This window comes from Cupressus sempervirens, chromosome 5 (assembly GCF_028749045.1).
Source record: "Cupressus sempervirens isolate cs-2001-9-10 chromosome 5, ASM2874904v1, whole genome shotgun sequence".
Classification (NCBI taxonomy): domain Eukaryota; kingdom Viridiplantae; phylum Streptophyta; class Pinopsida; order Cupressales; family Cupressaceae; genus Cupressus; species Cupressus sempervirens.
The window spans coordinates 308987942-309009859 of record NC_143122.1 but is presented as its reverse complement, the minus strand read 5'-3'; the positions used below and the strand labels follow the sequence as shown (position 1 = coordinate 309009859).

The following is a 21918-nucleotide window of genomic DNA, read 5'->3' as shown; positions in this document are numbered from 1 at the left end:
GCGGATAATAACCCCCAACTCTGCCATTATGAAAATATCTTCAATTCTACCACCCTACTTTGGCTCTACACATTCTCTAACCAAATACATCACCTCTAGTTTCAAATCAACCACCGTAAGTGATAAAGAAAAAAAAAGAGATAAAATCTCCAAATTTGACCTTGGACGTTAATCTTTTTGTAGATATTCTTCACTAAAAAATAACTTTAGCGCCTCCTAAAAAATTTGAACTTGCCAATCTACCACACATGCCAAAACTATGGGTACTTAGTCATCTATGATCTCCTCTACCTCCATTTGCATAAGGAATGTCTACTTTTAGAGATTTTGATGCAATGGTGGCATCAGTTTGTACAGGTCTAGGTTGCAAAAATCCTCCTCTAAAATACAATTTTTCACATTAGCTCCCAACTTTGACAATGTGTATGCCAACTCGTTGGCTTCCCTTATTACACGTGATTAATATAATTCATCAAATTTGTCCAACGAACTTTGTATCAACATGCCATGTTTATCTAATTACCAAGTTTCCATTTCACCTTGGGCGATGTCATTCAACACTAGTAGTGATTCACCTTCCAAATGGATTCTTTGACCCCAATTCTCATGCCCAACAATACTGCTTCTACTACAACTAGACACTTAGCCTGATTATTGGTTTTTCTACTATCCTTTTTATCGCTATTGCTAGTATTGCCAGTCTCATCCCTAACAACTACACCAATCCCAGAGGGTCCCAGGTTTCCTTTGGAAGTCCTTTCCAAATTTACTTTGATCCAACCTTCCTCTAGGACCTTCCACAAATTCTTTTCTTGTTGAATCTAAGAGGATTAACCCCACGAGATCTATTAACACGAAAATTATAAGTAATTTATAATTTTCAATTTAAGTAAAAAAATTTCTTCTAAAATATATTTTAAATAGATTAAATATGTTATTTAATTTTTATTTTTTTATATGAATAAAATGACCATTTAAAAAACCTCTATTAAAAAAAATTGTTTCAAAAAATTAATAGAAAAATAAAATGAACAAAATAGCACAAATCAAGATAAGAGAAAAAATTAATTATAAAAATTAAAAATTAAACTAGTTTAAAAATTAGAATTAAAATAATCTAAGAAAGAAACTAAATTAATTTTGAAATCAAAAAATTAAATTAATTAGCAAAATCAACACGAATAGAAGTAAGAAAATAAACTCAAATAATTACAAAAACTAAGAACTAAAGACTTGAAGGCTTGAGTGCTTGAGTGCTAGTGTGTGTGGAATGATGTCATGAATGCATGATGCAAAATGGAGCAAATGGATGGGCTTATAAAGGGTTCAAAGTGAACTTTATCCCACAAGTTGACTAAACCTTAAATAACTCCTTAAATCAATCCTTGAACAGGGCTTGAGAGGGGGACAAAAATGGGTCTCAAGCATGGATGCACATCGTGTTGATCTCTAAGCGCAAGTTTCCTATTAGTGTCTAATACTTAATCATTTCCATGGTAGTGTTGGTCAGTCATCACTATGGCTGAGCCATCTAGAGAAGGTCAAGCTACAAAGGACTTGTTTATATTTCTTCACATCTCGAACAAGTCAAAGGTTGTCAAGTACCCCAGTAGAGAAAGTGTCAGGATGCCAAGTAGAATAGTAGATATTGAGAATTTGGAAAGTTAATTAATGTCGATTGAATTAGTATATGTCAAGCATATAGAAGCTGAGTGCCAACATGAATGTTAGTTATGATTGAGCATTAGAACATTCAAGTGCTGAGTAAACCAAGTTTGACATATGAGTTTGTAATGATGCAAACACTTATGTAAATCATTTTAGCTGACTTCTACATGATATTGAATGATTGTAGAGATAGTTAAGGAGAAAATTACACATTTTGGATGAAGAAATTAATCCCAAGATAAGCATATTAACCAATCATAAAATTAGAAGGATTAAATGACAAAAAGATGAAATATGGATCGTTGATTATGATCTACAACTTTCTACAATTATCTATTTAAGGGGGGGTTCTAACCGTAAAATCATTATGTGTGATGAATGGACAAGTGGAGGAGTGAAAAAACTTCGACCAGAGTAAGGAAAGCTAAGTCATATAAGAGATCAGACGAAGCAACCAAAGCAGTGAAGGATGAAACAGAGTATATTAGATAAGGAGGTCAAATAGAGATATTGAAGAGAGGAGATCCATAAATATCTTGTAGAGCAAACCAAAGGATCAAGTACTAAATCAATTTTAATAGACTGAGTCAGGGAAAATTTCTTAACAAAGTGGTTTTAGTAGTCCTATTTAATTCTTCTAATAGAGTCCTTACTTTATTGTAAGTATTAAATCCTTCAATTAAGGTATGACCTAATAGTCTTAAAAGATTTTAATAGAGCATACCTCTAATAGGGTAGATCATTAGATATGATCAAATTGTAGCCCTAACAGATGAAATTTTATTATTGCAACAATAAAGAGTTATGGGGTTCATCCAAGGATAACTTTAAGAAAGCCCCTATCCAAAAAAATTATAAAATATTGGAAAATCCATCATTTTTCAAGAGGAAAAAAAATATTTTCACTTGGCAAAATTTTCAATGTACAAAAACTTTGTTTTAATTGACTATTTTTTTCCAATGTGGAAGAATTTCATAAAATCAGTGTGATTAATTTCTTTTTTTTAGTGAAATACAAAACTTAGGAAGCAATTTTTTCCCTCTTGAATGGAAATAATATATAAATTATGAGGTGATGTTTCCCCATTTGATGGAAAAAAATACATAATTAATGAGGCAATTTTTCCCCTTAGCTGGAAAGGGTACATAATTAATGAGACAATTTGGTGGCTATTAATACAAACAAATGTAACACATTGGTGAATGTTGTACAACTTGTTTTCAAAGCATGTGAAACATGACAATTAATTTCCTTTTGGCATTAAATGCATGCTTTATAAAACCAAGTTGTTGACAAAAATGAGAACATGTACTCAAAGCATAAGGTTTTCTCTAGATTAACAACTGCGGTTGGGAAATTTGATGAGCATCCCAGGACTTCATATTCATGAGCATCCAAAAGGATAGGCACCAAACCCTATAGTGCACCTAGGGTAGGTTGGGTCTGAAGAAGATTAGTATGATATTATTAGTAGCATGATGAACATTATGTGGAATCTCTAGATAAATTATCCTAGGTATATCAGTGACCAACATGAACTAGAGCAGGAGGTAGAAAGGGAGGTGTTGGACCAAGCAATTCATGATTTGTGATGACAAAAGAGGCTCAATCCACATGCTGCAAACATAGAACACCTTGACAATTTATTGGTAATGTTTCAAGCTATGCGGTGGGTAATTCATTAATTGCTTGTTTCCCAAATCATTTTGTAAAATTTTTGGGAAAATTTTGCAAATTAGTTATTAGTTACCAAAGGTACTGAAGCTTGTATGCAGCCCTTCATTTTCTATAAGAAGGGGTACCAAGACCCTTTGGGACTTGTATTTATAGGATATACAACATATAATATGTATAGTTATAAGTTATTGTACTTTGCAAAATGTTCATAGAATATAATTTATAAGGTTATGCAAGTATTTCAATTTTCTAGCTTGATTGTACTCATATTTTTCAAATTAATATAAATCCAGACTATTTTATGCCTTACTGGATGATGTTTGATCAAGGTATTTTTTGCCTACTAGACTTTATCTTGAAAGGCCTTCCTTGGTTGGAAAAAAGTACATATTAAAATTTATTACGTAATAACTACAAAATGGAAATGGGTAATAAATACAACACAATGGATTTGTACCGAACAATATCATTTGATGATTACATATCAATGGTGGAAGTCTTATTTCGGGCCAAATGCCTAAAATGAAACATCGATCTAATTTTAATTTCCATAATGGTGAGAAGTGTCCACTATCCGCACCACCACCTCCACTTCACACTTGCAATGTGAGTTGGGATTAATTATATGTCCCATCACTATCAATTACATTCCCTTTACCATTCACTTCAAATGATTCACTTCTTCTTTGGTGTTGAAGAAAAATTATAAACTATAATCCTACATATGTGGGAAAGATTTCCAAAGATTTTCTACTAATAGAATTTAACTTTAAGGACTAAGGTATACAAAAGGTTAAATGAATGCCATGGCAGTCGACCTTATTAAGTTATTAGTAGGCTCTTTTCTTTGTCATTTGTCAAAAAAAAAATTCATTGCATTAAATTGGTTTATAATTATACCCACTAAACCATTGTGGTGCTCAAAATGTCATATTTATTATTATAATTATGATTCTATTCTAGCTTTTAATTTTTAATTAATTAATAATTAAAAAAATGGTTGACTGACTCTCCCTCTCTTGTACTATTTTGAAAACTTTTATTTTTCTAATTTTCTTGAAAGACTTCGGGTTTTCCTAGACAGTAAATTGAAGAGAGGTAAAGGCGGGAAGAAGGGCCCCATATGTGGAAAATTTTCTTGCTCGCTCCCTAAATGTAGACAATTCATCGTGGAAAAAATGTGCGAGAAATTTCCACTCTGCTTCCAACATCCCACATTCAATTTGTTTGCTTGCTCGCTAAATGAGACAATTCAACGTGGAATCAACACTGCAAGAAGTTTCCTCTCAGCTTTCATATCCTGCCATTTCCACTTCACTCTAGGAGTCATTGATAAATAAGTGGCTGCCCTAATCACCCCCGATACGCTAACAAAATGGTTTCTACCTATGTTCTCGCACTTGTTCAAGGAGCTATTGGAGAGGTTGTTAGAGCACTTCTCTGTAGGCCTGTTGATGCGGGTGTCGATACCCTTCTCTCAGGCTGTCAAAAATTGGGACAATGGGTGAGCGAGGGGTTGTTATGCTTGCAACCCTCATCTTCATTTGTAGACTCATACATTCCAAAACTACCCAAACATAGCGTGGGTTTGGAGAATCAAGTAGGGGATTTGAAAAGGTGGTTATTTGAAGATTATTTCAATAAGATCGGAGTGATGGGAATTACGGGTAGTGGCAAAACAACCTTGGTTGCTACTCTCTGGAGGGATTCTGATGTCCAATGTAAGTAGACCATATATTTACTCTCTGAATCAAGTAATCTCGTAAAATGCATTTTTTGGGAGTTGCTCTCGGGAGGGATGCTGAAACCATAAGTTAACCATTTACACACACCCACACAAAAATTCGTGCTGAATCAAGGAATTTTGTTAAATACTTTTTTTTGTATTGTCTGGGCTTTGATAGGAATTAGATCTGAGAAGAGGAGGCTATTTTAAAGCTGGCCTATATTCGCCCAAGTGTTGGGCAACCTATTTCGCTGCTAGGTAAAATGTGCATCACTTTAGCAATCGGATGCAAGAACTATATGTGTTCCATCGCACTCAGATAAGCCTATATTCAAAACATCAATCATACCCACAACCTTAACCGTGGTGTGACGAGACAATTTACCTCTGGTTTGTGGTGATCTCTATGTATAGGTTATGTTTCGACCTCCTTTTTAAGTATATAATCTCATGCTTAAGTTAGGGAGCTACTCTAGCATGGAAATATTCCTCAGTTAGTCAAGCAGGGGAATCCTTTTCCATTGGTATTTGTTAACTATGTCTCGTCTGCTATTGATGAGCTCTTCATTGTGTGAACCATCTCCTATTGACAAGCCTGGATAGTCCTCTTCCATCCTCTCCTCCTCACAGTGCCTGAAAATGATTCATGCCTTAATGTGGTTTCTGGATTCTCTTCTCCTTCCCCTGGATCTGTCTTCACCTCCTCGAAGTTTCTGAACACCATTCATGCCTCCACCTTTGATGTGAAATCCTCTCCCCTTCCCCTCTTTCTCTTCTGTCTTCATTGAAGTGCTTAAAGGCAATTGAATCCTCAACTTGCTTATGTCAATGCAATCTTCTCCCCATCTTCTCAATATATCCTCTTCCTCTCTTTCTTCTTAAAGAGCTTAACGACCATTCATATCTCCTCTCTTCCCTTCAATAACCCCCTCCTCTCCTCTTTTACACGTATGAAGAGCATTTATTCATCATCTTTCTTTACTTGGTGTAGTCCTCTCTTCTTCCTCTTAATCTGTACTCTTTTCTGCTCTGCTCTCCTCTTCCTCTTAAGCTATCATGTTTGGTCACTCCTGTGAAGACATCTATCCTCCCCTTCTCATCTTTTATCCATCCATTCAAGCCCCTAATCTATCAAGACTTTACTATCAGGTCAAGTGGCCAATATGCGAAATACATATGCTTAGGATAGCTTTTATTTTCACTCGAAAGTGGGCTTGTCCTCTAATATCAAAATGACAAGTTAGAAAATGTTTCCAATGAGGAAGTGGTGTGTTTAGAGCTTCTAGTCTGGTTGGCAAAGTTGCGTGGGGATTTTTAGCCTGGCTACAATCCTACGTTAAACTTCTAGGGAGACTAGAACATAAGACCTGATCTCACTTACTATAGTATGCTCTTTGTGTTCACACTTGTGTATATTGGTAACATCACTGAGTCGTGATTAGACTTGCCCGTCAACCTCTCAATAAAGAAGTCAAAATTTCAATATCTTGATCCTAACTTACTTCCCAATGCATTCTAATGACAGCAGTAATGGGAGAGTTGAAAGAATTCATATATTGCTGCAGTGATTACGAATCTGCATATGTGCTCAACCCTTGCAATTTATTGGCCACCATATCGCAGAAAAAATTGTCGTTAGTAGGAGAAGAAAAACAACACAAATACGATACAAACTCAATGAATTAGCAATTTAGCAAATAAACTTATTTATGTTTGTTAATTAATTACTAATGAGACCTTACTTATACTTGTTTATCTATTGGAAATGACCCTTGCGTTATTTTCTGATTTCCCTGACCTTACGTTCTCCATTCTTCTTCTTAGAACATTTTGGAGACAAGATAATTATTCAAACAGTTTCCCAGCTACCAGATAACAAGACGATTCTTGAGAAAATATGGAAAATGATTACTGGGGATCAACCGTTGCCTGATTCTCACAGTGAGAGCATTCATGAGGCTCTTCAGGAAATACTCAGGCTTAAGCGAGAAAATATTCTAGTCATATTAGATGATCTGGGGCCAAATGTTAATATCGGAGAATTGTTGTTTGAAGCAGAGGGATGCAAGATTGTTGTTACAGTCAGGGGCAGTGTCAATTCCATACACCTTGATAGCACTCATTATATGTCTTCGCTAGGAGAGGAAGATTCTCTATCCCTCTTTTGTTATTGGACCTTTGGACAAGAAAGCATTCCAGATGGATGGTTCAACAAGCAACCAGTCAAAGAGGTATACCTATGTCTATCTACATATCATTTGTTGATTTTAGTGAACCTGAAGTCTGCTAAATTTGCCATAATACGACATTATATTTTGCTAGCTGATATTGTGTAGATCTGCTATCCATTTCGCAATTTAAGAAGCATGGTTCGTTTAGTTCAATATGTGTAGATCTGAAGGCCATCCTTTGAGATTATATTAGGGCTAACTAGTCTGTACTAACTGTAGGATTCAAGAAAGATCAGCAACACAATAAAAAAAAATGATAATATTCAAAACAAGGAAGGCTCTGTTTTACTGCAGAGAAAAAAACTGATATATTATTCCATCTACAAATTGCTGTTCAGCCAATACATTTATTCAAATAAAAATTGTTAAAACTAATCCCTAACACATAGATCAAAATATAGATTAGGAGTTCTGACAGTAGTTTTAGCATTATTCCATGCTTATGATTAAGGATGAGAGAAGAAGTAACTAAGACTAGACAAAAATGCATCCAAAAATATCATCTAATGCATGCCATATGTACAACATGCTTCTTGTTTAAACTACTCCTAAACTGAAGTATTCTAAAAATTATTTATAGAATGGTGGAAATGGAGCAGTGAAGCTGGAGTTTGAAGTGAAGATCTCAGCATCAATCTTCATACTCCCCCTTGATGCTGAGAGGACTCACAATCTGATCTCTGAGTACCAAAAACTGATCTTTTGTAACTGCCTTTGTGAAGATGTCTGCAATTTGCTCCTTTGTGCTGATGTACTTCAACTCAACCGCTTTATTTTGTACCAAATCTCTAATAAAATGTTGTTTAAGATCAAAGTGATTGGTCCTGCTGTGATGAACCGGATTCTTGGTCAATTTAATGGCACTTATGTTGTCACAAAAAATCACAGTAGGTTGAACCTGTATCTCTCCAATTTCTTCAAGAAGCTTTATAAGCCATAAAGCTTGTGTGCCAGCTGAAGTGACCGCAACATATTCCACTTCTATAGAAGAGAGAGCAACCATACTTTGCTTCTTTGAACTCTATGTAATTAAACCAGAACCCAAAGAAAAACAATTACCAGTTGTAGATTTTAGGTCATCCAAACAACCTACCCAATCTGAATCACTAAAGCCAACAAGCTCAAACTTATTAGAAGAATAGTGAATGCCAAAATGTACCATGCTTTTCACATACCTCAAAATTCTCTTGGCTGCCTTCATATGTTCCTCTGATGGATTTGTCATATACCTTGAAACCAGTGAAACTGAATAAGCAATAGCAGGCCTTGTGTGAGTTAAAAACATCAAACTCCCCACAATGCTTCTATATAATGTCTCATCAATAATTTTAGCACCATCATCTCTACATAATATAACTCCATGAGCAATTGGAGTGGAAAGAGGTTTACAATCAGCCATATCAAATTTTTTCAACATATCTTTTGCATACTTTTCTTGACAAATAAAAATTTCATCTTTACCTTGATAAACCTCCATGCCAAGAAAGTACTTCATGAGACCTAAATCTTTCATCTCAAACTCATTCGTCATAGCAACTTTAAATTCATCTTTCATCTTTGAACTACTACCCATATATAAAAAATCATCAACATACAAACTCACAATGAGAATATCATTACCTTCTTGTTTGTAGTAAAGGGTAGGTTCACTCTTACTTCTTTGAAAGCCATTCTATTGAAAATATCCATCAATTCTTGCATACCATGCACGTGGTGCTTGCTTGAGGCCATACAAAGCCTTCTTAAACTTGTAGACATAATCTTCTTTGCCTTGAATCTCAAAACCTTGTGGCTGTCCCACATATACCTCTTTTTCTAAGTACCCATTCAAGAAAGCACTTTTCACATCCCTATGATGAATACTCCATTTCTTTTGAGCTGCAAGAGAGATTAGCATCCTAATAATTTCTTGTCTTGCTACCGGTGCAAAAGTTTCTTCATAATCAATGCCATACCTTTGAGTGAAACCTTTAGCAACCAATCTTGCCTTGTGTCTTTCAACACTCCCATCACTATTATACTTGGTCTTATAGACCCATTTTGTGCCAATCTTCTTCTTCTTATGTGGAAGATCTGCAAGCTCCCATGTTTCATTCCTATCAATGGAATCCATCTCTTCATTCATTTCTTGCATCCAAACCTCATTAGCACATGCATCTTCAAAACATGATGGCTCAAAATCAGCTTTAGCAAGTAATGCAAAATTTACTGTCTCACCTATTGGATCTTCTTCATGTGCTTGATTTTGACACCTCTCATAAATATCACTCAATCTTCTTACCTTCCTTGGAGGACTAGAGGATGGACTTGATCTTGGTATTGGTGAGGGGTTTTTTGGTGGGCTTGGTGATCTTGAAATAGAACCATTAGCTGGCTGCTCATTATCATTATCACCAATATCATAATCATCCAAAACTGATTTTGGCTTTCCAACATGTTGTTTTTGATGACCATAAACTCCCCCTTCATCAAAAATCACATCTCTTGAAACAACAATCTTATTAGTAATAGGATTGAATAATCTATAAGCTTTGCTTTCCTCACTATAGCCCACAAAAATACATGATTCACTTTTAGCATCTAGCTTTTTCCTATTCTAATTAGGGATGTGAACATAAGCCAAACAACCAAAAACTTTAAAATCATTTACATTGGGCTTTTTCTCATACCATGCTTCATATGGAGTCATCTTGTGTAGGGCACTTGTAGGACTCCTGTTGAGAATATATACGGCTGTAGCAACTGAATCAGCCCAATAAGAATTGTTCAAACCCTTGGTTTGTAACATGCTCCTTGCCATTTCTACCACAGTACGATTCTTCCTTTCAGCCACTCCATTTTGTTGGGGTGTGTATGCAGTTGTGAGTTGTCTTTTGATGCCATTCATCTCACAAAAATTCTGAAAATTGTTTGAGCAAAATTCTCCTCCTCGATCTGTTCTCAAACATCTTATTGTGTTCCCTTTCTCATTCTCTAGACAAGCTTTAAACTTCTTGAATGTATCAAAGGCTTCATCTTTAGTCTTCAAAAAATATACCCAACACATGCGTGAGTAATCATCAATAAAAGTAATGAAATATGGCGACTTACCCAAACTTTGTGTTTGCATTGGACCACAAATATCTGAATGAATAAGTTGAAGTGAGTATTGGGCCCTCCATGCATTGCCTTTTGGAAATGATTCCCTTGAATGTTTCCCTTTTGCACACCCTTCACAAATCTGTTTATGCTCTTCAACCTTAGGCAATCCAAGAACTAATGCATTTGATGTTAGATTCTTCAAACTATTGAAATTTAAATGGCCATACCTGAGATGCCACAACCAACTTTTATCCTCATAAGCCATATTGACAAGTTGATTATCATTTTGACCAAACTTCAAAGGAAACATCCTATTCTTTGTCATAGGAACAACTATAATCACTTTATTTTTTTGATTCTTATCATAGATAGTACAATGCATGTTCTCAAATACCACTCTATAATTCTTCTCACATAGCTGCCCAACACTCAATAAATTGTGCTTTAACTTGGGAGTATAATAAATATCTTGAACACTTTTCATACCTTCCTTTGTCTGAATATCCATGTCTCCTTTGGCCACAACATCCATAGTATTGTTATTACCAAGGGTAATATTGGATCTGTAACTATCATCAAGCTTTGAAAATATTTCTCTGTTGCCAGACATATGGTTAGAGCATCCAGAATCCAAATACCAAACATCATTCATAGTACTTTCACCTTTCCCATAACACAAAAATAAATTACCCGAGGAAGGATCCTCATCTTGTTGGGCATAATTTGCACAATTGTTACCTGATTTCAGTCTACACTCTCTCTCAAAATGTCCATACTTATTGCAATGATAGCATTGGATGTTCCTTTTATCAAATCTGCCTCTACCTCTGCCTCCTTGAGCACCTCCTCTTCCTCTAGATCCTCTTGAAAAATTCTGATTTTGGCCCCTTCCCGAGCCTTTTTTGTTGTTACTATTGTTGCTAGCACCATCGTTCTTTGAAATTTGAAATTGGAAAGCAAAAGCCTTCTCATTAACACTGATAGATGTGTCCCTTATTCTATCCTCATGTGATATAAGAGATCCAACCAATTCATCATACTCCATGGTAGCTAAATTTTTGCTTTCTTCTATGGAAATTACTACAATATTCCATCTTGGGGTTAGAGATCTAAATACCTTTTGTATTATTTTCTCTTGAGCAATAGATTCACCCAAAGTGGCCATTTTATGAGTCACATCTTTCACGCTCACACAGAAATCTCCCACACTCTCTGTCTCCTTCATCTTCAAGTTCTCATATTCTCTTTTCAAGGTTTGTAGCTTCACAACCTTGATCTGATCATTGCCATGGTAAGCATCTTTTAGAGTCTTCCAAGCCTCTTTTGCTGTCTGTGCATCAGCAATTCGAGGAAACTAGCTCTTATCAAGAGCCATCTGAATGTGAAACAATGCCATTGCATTCTTCTTCTCAGCTTCTTTCTTCAATGTCCTGTCATTAGGTTGGAGAGTATTCCAATTTGCAGGCTCTTCATATCTAGATTCAACGATCTCCCAAAAATCTTTCCCAATTAAAAAAGTCTTCATCTTGATTGACCAATATTGGTAATCAACTCCATCAAACTCTGGGATTTGCAAATTGTTTGCCATGTTGCTGTCTTCCAAACACCTTCCGCTCTGATACCAAATGTAGGATTCAAACAACAACAGCAACACAATAAAAAAAAATGATAATATTCAAAACAAGGAAGGCTCTGTTTTACTACAGAGAAAAAAATTGATATATTATTCCATCTACAAATTCTTGTTCAGCCAATACATTTATTCAAATAAAAATTGTTAAAACTAATCCCTAACACATAGATCAAAATATAGATTAGGAGTTCTGACAGTAGTTTTAGCATTATTCCATGCCTATGATTAAGGATGAGAGAAGAAGTAACTAAGACTAGACAAAAATGCATCCAAAAATATCATCTAATGCATGCCATATGTACAGCATGCTTCTTGTTTAAACTACTCCTAAACTGAAGTATTCTAGAAATTATTTATAGAACGGTGGAAATGGAGCAGTGGAGCTAGAGTTTGAATTGAAGATCTCAGCATCAATCTTCACTAACAGGTAGCAAAAGAATGTCTAGGATTACCACTTGTATTGGAGGTGATTGGATGTTATTTACATAAATACAGTGAAAATGCGTATTGGGAATACGCCAAAAGGCAGCTTTCACAAGGAAGACGAATTAATATTAGATCTTATGAAGAGGATTTTCTCAAGCGCCTAGCACTGAGCATAGAAGATCTGGACAGTGATACAAAAAAATGCTTTTTGGACCTGATATTGTTTCCTGAAGTTAAAAAAATCCCCGTTGATGCTTCGTTTGATATTTTGATTCATGTTCACAACTTAAGCCTAGAGCATGCGTCGATGATTCTTGTTGATCTCAAAAAAAGAGGGCTCTTGAATTTGGTACAGCTAACTCATAATTCAAGGTGAGTGTCTTCTTTTAGATTCTTTTGTTGAAATTGCGTTGAAATATGTAGCAGAAAGATATAGATAGTGATCATCAAGCCGAAAGAGTAAATCTCCCATTTCTTCTAGCATGATCTAAATGGAGTTTGGACATGTAATCGTTTTACTTCAACTCAAAATTTGTAATCATTGAGATGTTGCTACTTCATTTTGAGAACTTGAAAAAGATGTCTCACTGAAGATTGAATGCATCTTAACTCTTGCTTTCCCAGCAATTGTGAGATATATTCAGTTCAACATGATATGTTGCAGTGTTTGGCTATTTATTGTGCGGAATCTGCGGACAACAACCAAAATGACAAGATATGAAAAAGGTTGAGATTATCTCCATTCTCTTGCTGGGAAGATCCCTCACATGGAGATATAAAAGCTGCTGAGATTATTGCCATTCACACAGGTTGATTTCTTTAAATTGGTTTATTGATATTCACAAGTATCAGGCTTCAAGAAAATGAGTGAGGCCCATCAAAATATATATATTCCTTCTTTAAAAAGTTTTGAATACTTTTGCAGGTCCAATGAAAGAGAATAAATGGCCTAAGTTGGAGTTTTCGGAGGCCCGTGCTCTTGTATTGATATTTGATGGAAATGAATATTTCCTTCCACCATTTGTGGAGGAAATCTCTCAGTTGAAAATTCTTATCATAATCAACCAGAAATCCTAGGGCTAAAATTGACGGCATGTCAACCCTTAGTTCATTGGTTCAACTGAAGAGCCTTCAGCTTGAAAAATTGATTGTCCCTGATCTAGATTATTTTCAATATTTAGAAAATCTCAGGAAGCTCTCACTGAGTCTCTTCAGCACTGATAAGGGGTGATTGGACATTGAAGTGTGCTCAAAGCTGCTTAAACTTGAAGAGATTAATATTGACTGCTGTGAGGATATTGAGGAATTTCCTCTTGGTATTTGCAATTTCACTTCACTGAAAACACTGTCTATAACAAATTGCCATCAACTTCGCAAGATTCCTGAGAATCTGGGGAAGCTTGCAGGATCTCTTCAAGTGCTGAGCTTAGTTGCTTGTCTGAATCTCAAAGAACTGCCAGCCTCAATTTATGAACTTGGAAATTTACATTTCCTTGTCAAGGCTTGGAGGCTCTTCCACGTGACTTCAATAAGTTGGAGAGACTCAAAATTCTCAACATGGGTGACTGCAAAAAAATCAAGAAACTTCCTAGAATGGTTAATGGCCTTACGTCTTTGTCAGATGTGATCTACGATGAGCAATTGAAAAAAGAGTGGTCTCATTTCCGTGAGTCGATTAATGTGATAATTGCAGAACCAACATTTAGTTTAGAGTTTCTGGACACATAACTTTGCTCCGGCAATCATTTATATTGTGAACAGTGACTGTGGACCATGGGTTGAGTAATTTTCTTTCTAGTTTTAGAAGCAGAGTTAGAAATTAAGACCATTTGTGTCATTGGGGTTGGAGTTCTATCTATGAACTTTAACCTTATGGCAGGATCACAGAGTGCTTAGCACTATCGTCAATATTGTATTTATGTCATATGTTTTAATTTTAAATTATTAAGGGATTTAGTCCCTAGCTATAGTAGACACATGAGTGATCATGCTGCAATGTTCTTTTCATGGTAAATTGTGCCTGAGCAACAATTAAATCCTTTCGCTCGTGCTTTAACGTGTTTTCCTAGAGTAAGAAATTAGCAGATCAAAATTTTTCTTTTCCGCGTATTACATTTTCCTGGGTCTGGCAAATGTAAAGGAATTTATAAATTCTTAATCCTTAACATACATCTGCAAGATGGTGGAGAACAAATAGAATCAGTATAAGTACGTAATTTTTGGATTTCATTGTGTAGAGTTTTTTTATCATTAATGTTTTGGATCATAGTACATGATTCATCAGTATAAGTACGTAATTTTTTGATTTGATTGTGTAGAGTTTTTTTACCATCAATGTTTTGGATCATACTACATGATCCATCATCAAGATACAAGAGAACAAGAAGATCCATAGTGAGGACAAAAATGAATACTCCATGCAAAATTTCTATCACGCCCTTTGCCAAAAAAATTCTGATGTGGGACTCTATGTATGATAGAACTCAAAGCCCTTCTAAAAGTAGGAACCACTTTTATAAAAAGTTTAACATATTATTAAAATCAATTTGGACTATATTTATCTTTGATAGGTTTTAATTTTTAATTTTTTGATTGGTACATAGTTTTTAAATTTATTATCATGTAACTAAATTTAATAATATTGTTTTACTTTTGATAATTTAATTGAATAAGGGACTTGTACATATATTCATTTACAATTAATATACTATTATTTTATTTCAATAAATAATACATTTGACTTTTTAATTCTATAGTATACTATAATTTTGTATTAACATTTTTAAATTATTTTGACAATTAGTGGAATATATATATATATATATATATATATATATATATATATATATATATATATATATATATATATATATATATATATATATTTCAATGTTGGTGAGCTAATCTTTTTGTTATTCTAGAAAGCTTTGTAGATTGTTGTTAGTCCTTGCAAATTAATGTACAGGGATGCAATTAATTTAAAAAAAAAGAAATATCTTAATAGTCCAAAATTGAAAATGATTTATTTTTAAAATATATTTATGTTTACTAATTTCATCATTCTTATTGATTGTTATATTTTTGTTAGGGGCTAAAAATATTTTTTTTGGGACTAAAAAGCCTCCATCAATCTGGATATTCTGTATCATTTTATTCTAGGGACTTACATCTTACCCAAGATCTACTAGGTGTGTTCAAATCAAATCATTTTTACAGACAACACTTAAATTGGTAGGGGATTTTCTAGCCTCAACCCAAAAGCAGCCACTGTAAATTGAAAATTGAGAAGTCCTTTCTTCTAATATGAGGAACAATTAGCAAATCTTATGGTACGACATCTGCTTCCTCGTGCAACTCTCTCTTTTTAATTGGAAGAAATCTTCTTTCAACATCAAAATTTTTAATTTTAAAGTTATGAACCCTAGTCAATTTCCTTGTACTGATCAATGCCTTCTGCAATCAATTTGGTTTTGTATCTTTTCTTACCTGTCCTCTTATGTCAATCAAAATGTCTATTGATTTTTAAAAGCTCAGTGCTTTAGGAGAAGTGAAAGGAAATCACAAGTGTTATTTGCCACTAGAGGGTGCATTTTCTCTTGCATTGTTTCCCTCCTATTGTCACACTTTGCAAGTACTTATTAAATTTTGATGGCTCTAACTAATTATAGAATAAAAACCTTGGCTCTACTTCTTCTAAGAATAACAACTCATACACTAACATTTTTTTCATCCTCAATCTTAGATTATGACTTGGATCAGTACTCTGGTTTGATTGTTATTAATTAATATTGTCTCTCTTACCAACAACATTTTTGAGTACCCCTCTATCTCTCCACTTACCTTACCTTAGATCATTTCCCTAATAAAATATAATATAATACTTACTTTGTAATAGAAACATATTTCTAGATTAGTCATATATGAATAAAACATGATAAAACATATTTAAAAAGGTGATAGATGCTACTCTGTGCAAAGACCAAAACCATGACCTACAACCTGTAACTACACCCTTTCATGAGACCATGGGGCATCCAACCAAACTATGGATGTGACTAAATTGTTAGGATGCCCATGGCTTGTATTCGCTGCATTAAGTAGGAAATGTTTGAAAATATCTCTGTGGCAAGTTAAGTGACAATATATTGTCATTCGCTTTTTTCTATGCAATTGAACAGGTTCGAACAAAAAATTCTACAAACTCAAACATTAATGACAATTATTTTATAAATTGAAATGAAGCAAGGGGAAGAAACGAGCCCACAACCACCTAAGCAATCAAAGCTTAGTGTGTTGCTTAAGCTCGAGCATTTGAAAGGAACATGTCTATTTTCCAAAGAAACATGGATGTAACTAAATGTCAACAAACCAAGATGTTGGTCTTTTCACTTAAAAAGGAACATAATGTGGTAACATATAAAACTTTCACACTTATGTGGAGCTCCACGGAGATCATGACATAATAAGGATACCTATGCATAGGACTAATCTTAAATAATTAAAGCTTAGTTTGGAATCATAGAGGATGAAGAGAGATAAAGGAGGTTGGAAAACACTATATACTCTTCAAAACACATGTAGGTATCCAAGAACATGGGTTACTTGTCATGTCAATGGAGCTTTATTGATGGGATGTTTGGATAAGCAGCAAATTGAATCTCAAATGTAGGCAGACAAAAGTGTTAGAGTAAATAATTAATTATTAATTATTTATTCTATTACTTAAGCTTACTTAGGTTAATGCATATTTAGTATTTAATGCATGTAGTGGTTGTTGTTGACAACTCAGGAGTTTTCTCTTTTTTTAGCATATTCCACTTTCTGAGGATATGTGTTGAGTTGTCGTTTTTGTCCTCTACCTCCTTCCAGCTTGTTCTACAAGCTTCCATGAGGCCTTTTTAAACGGTCTCTCTCTCATTGTAATTAATTTCCATTCACATAGCAATCTTATTTTCCTATTGTGAAATATTTCCTCTTGCATTGTTTGCTTCATGCTCTTGCTCTTTCGGTTTCTCTTCAGCAAGCTATTTGCATGTAGGTGATCTTGGCGACTGCGGAGTTGGATTTCATCAACTCCTACATGGTATCAGAGCCTCCCTGCTGCTTCTTGTTTGAAGGATTTGTGAAGCCGTGATTCGAAGTCACAAACCCTAGTTTGTTTGTGCATTTTTTCTTCAAATCAGGGCTAGAGCAAATTTTTGGAGCACTTTCAGCCCAAACGGGCATCACCATTGGATCCGGAAGGCCGTTTGCAGTCAGGATTCATATAAAGCTTTTCATTTTTGGAGACAGGGCAATTTTGGCGATTTTTTGAAGATCCCGGGTTCGCTGCCGTACGAATCGTACGGACGCAGCGCGAATTTTTTTTTTTTTTAAAAAAAAAAAAAAAATATTATCTGGCGCCGCCGCCGCGCCATCGCGGGGCCGCCGCCACGCCACCCGCGCGCCGCCCGCAGCGGCCGCAGCAGGCAGCGCCGCCCGCGCTCTGCCGCGGCTCCTCCCGGCTCCGCCTCCTCCTGTCCGCCGCCCGGGCACAGCGCCTCCGCCACCGCAGACAGCGGTGCCGCCGGGTTTTCCTCCCGGGCGCCACCGCCGGCGGGTGATATTCCTCCGACGCCGTCTCCAACTTTTCCGACCATGACGTCACTTTTCTGACGCTGACGTCTTTTCCAGTCAGTGACGTCATTTTCCGGTAATCGGATTTTTTTGCCGGCGACTGGTCTGTGACGGGCATACGGCCGTCAAATTTATGCCATTGTCTGTAATTTTCCAGCAAGTGCATTTTTGGAGCAGCAGTCGGTTTTTTGGCTATAACTTGAGCATACGGAGGTCTTTTTCCGATCCGAAAGAAGCGTCGGAAAGCTGACTCAGAGACGGACGCATTAGTGCTAGTTTCACACGATTTTGAGTTCATTTGAGCTTCCATTTTTGGTGTCAAAGTAGAGGATTTTTCTGCACAACAAATCCAGGTTCCTTTCCAATTTTTTTGCTCTCCTTAGTTGTTTTTTTGTGGTATTTGAGAGATATTTTTGTACGTTTGTGGGGGGGTGTCTTTCTTTTCTGTAATTTACTTCAGTTAAGACCCTTCTACTTCCGTCTTCTTCTTTCTCTCAATGGCGGATCCATCTATATCCCGTCTCACACCACACAACTACCACACATGGAAGGCACAAATGACTAGACTTCTAATGTCAAGAGGTCTATGGTCTTGTCTGGATGAGCATCAGCCCAATCTCCAACGACCTTTTGAGATTCTACAACACAGGAACAAGATGGATGAAGCCATGGGGCTTATTGCACTCAACATTTCAGACAGCTTGTTGTTTCACTTGGATGGTTTGACTACTCCACGGGCTTATTGGCTAAAATTTTAGACTTTGTTTGGACAAGTAAATGAGTTTCGGGCACTTCAGCTAGATGCAGAATTGACTTCTTTGACACCTGATCACTTTCCCACCATTGAGGACTTCTTGATGAAGTTCAAATCTCTACGTACACTTTTGCAGGGATGTGGGAAGAACAAAACAGATGATGAGTGTATCTTTTTGGTACTCTCAAAGTTAAAGGGACAGTATCAGATCTTCTCTTCCACTTTCTACTCCACTATGGATGCCTTGGGTGATAGACATAGGATGCCTTCATTTGAGATATTTTGTAATCGGTTAACCCGTGAACAATCGAAGATTACTCAAATGGATTCACTTTCAAGTTCTCAGTCACAAGTATTGCTTTCCAAGGTTACACAGGAACAGAAGTTGAAGCAGCTATCAGATCCCTCTTCTACTAGTTCATCATCTTCTAACAAGAAGGAGAAAAAGAAGACCGCAACTCCTACCTGTTCCTATTGTGGGAAAGGATCTCATGATGAGGCACGTTGTTTTCAGAAGAGATGTGATGGCTATGAGAAACAGATTGCTGATTTGCACGCTCTCCTTCAGAAGAGCACTATTTCCTCTCCATCCTCTTCTACCTCACAAGGGTCTTCTTTTCAGGCTTCTTCCACCTCTTCAACATCTACATCAGATCTTGGAAAGGGTCATGCATTACAGGCTTCTATTGCATCTTCTTCACAGGTTCCTTGGATACTGGATTCAGGTGCTTCTCACCATATGACATCTTCTCAAGGTGTCTTCTCCACTCTTGAGGCTTCTCCTATTCCTCACATTCTCATGGGGAATAACACTGCATTACCAGTCTATGGGAAAGGTTCAGTTCACATCCAAGATGGTATATTCAATGATGTATTGTATGTTCCATCTTTGTCTGCCAACCTTCTCTCAATTTCTCAGATTACACGCAGTGGATCAGGGAAGACAGTTGAGTTCACTACTGATTCAGTCTTCATTCGAGATCGTGCTACAGGAGATCTTATTGCTACAGGAGCAGTTGATCCTTCCACTCATCTCTATACCTTCTCACACTTTGGTCCACCATCTCCTTCGCAGGAGCATCGTGTGGTGCAGTCAGGACACTTGAACCTTTGTATTGTTCCTGAGATCCCTACTTTGACTGCCACACCACAACCAGATGAGGGCTTTTCCTCTCTACAAGATTCTCCTTCCGCTCTACCTGATCTTCCAGCTTCATTTATTGAGACTCCAGGTACACTTGTTGCAGATACTTCAATGGGCATTCATGACAATGTCATCACACCTGCCTTGGGAATTCCCGTTTCGGTTCCTCATACATTCTCTTCTGGACATCAGCTAGGCTTTCCAATTTCTCCTCTCATGCAGGGATTTCCTTGTTACGTGCCTTTGTTCCTTCCGAATTGGAATTTCATTGGTTCGATCATTTCTACAGGAACTCCATCATTATGGGGGGGGCTTGGTGTCTATTCTCATGGGGGGGCTGGTTGTACTTATGGTTTTGAGAAAGTCTCTTGAAACATTTCTGGCGGAAGTTGTCCTTGGGGGGATTGGTTGAGGCCTTCCTTCCTTCACTTCATGTTTTTTAGCATGTTGTTTTTACCTCTTTTTGGAGGAGGGTTTTTCCCACAGGGTTTTCCCTCTTTCTCCGTTTTACAGAGGTTGCATTGTACATGGGTACCTAACATGGCCTCGTTGCCGGGACCCATTTTGCATTTCATCTTAGTTTTGTGAGCTTAAGGCATTTCCCTAAGTTGCACTTAAGGGGGGGTGTTAGAGTAAATAATTAATTATTAATTATTTATTCTATTACTTAAGCTTACTTAGGTTAATGCATATTTAGTATTTAATGCATGTAGTGGTTGTTGTTGACAACTCAGGAGTTTTCTCTTTTTTTAGCATATTCCACTTTCTGAGGATATGTGCTGAGTTGTCGTTTTTGTCCTCTACCTCCTTCCAGCTTGTTCTACAAGCTTCCATGAGGCCTTTTTAAACGGTCTCTCTCTCATTGTAATTAATTTCCATTCACATAGCAATCTTATTTTCCTATTGTGAAATATTTCCTCTTGCATTGTTTGCTTCATGCTCTTGCTCTTTCGGTTTCTCTTCAGCAAGCTATTTGCATGTAGGTGATCTTGGCGACTGCGGAGTTGGATTTCATCAACTCCTACAAAAAGAACTCAAAAGCAAGTTACCATGAGCAGATTCAAGACTAAAGACTAAAATCTTATATGAGATCCCTCTATAGAAAATGGGTACTTGTCGAATTGCAGAAGTAGCTATAGTTCACCTACTTGGGTATCTCAAAAAGATCATGAAATCTGACAAGTGGCCCATTCTAGTATGGAATGAAAGTTGAATAGAATAAATAAAACTTGGATGAACCAAAATAATTGGTGGATTTTTGACAAAGTCATTAAAAGGCACATGGACTGATCAAGAGATAAAATACAATGAAAACATCAGACTAATCATATAAAATCAAACTAATCATGCAGACAAAAACAACTTGGGAGGAAGTGGCAAGCCATATGAACATGACCAAAATGTTTACATGGGTACAACAATTAGGTGGAAAATGAAGATACTCACTAGTCTAGCTATAGATTAGCTATTCAAAATCTAGTTATGAGATTGGTAGATTGACAAACTTGAAGACTATAACTATAAATGGAAGTGAAAATATATTGATATTGTAGCGACTAGGCTATTTCAGTGTGTTGGGGAAAATATCAATTAACTCGGTGTCAGTAGGAGGCTTAGGTTTTCATAAAAATGATTTGTACTTTAGTTCAGACCTAACTTCCCCAATCCCCTCTCTATTTAGACCTCCATAAAAAAACTAGTTGGTGTATAGGCTTAAATCTACGCACTCAACAAATGAGGATTAGTAGCACCAAATGATCTAATAATGAAATCACATAAGCTACCAAACATGAGCCTATGAATGTTCAACAAAATAAGAAGCATTAAATAATTGGAATCACATAATAAAATATGCAAACCAATCAAATACTCCAAGATTTTGTTACTTCTCTTTGGTCATATGAAGTGTGCACACAGCTATGATTTTAGTAGCACTTAGACTCCGAGCTCCAAGAAATATG

The 21918-nt window shown here is 36.1% G+C and overlaps 1 pseudogene; it reads left to right on the top strand.

Moving 5' to 3' along the window:
- The first annotated feature begins 4721 nt into the window (after positions 1-4721).
- LOC149555851 (putative disease resistance protein At5g47280) lies at positions 4722-14171 on the top strand (annotated as a pseudogene).
- Positions 14172-21918: the final 7747 nt, after the last annotated feature.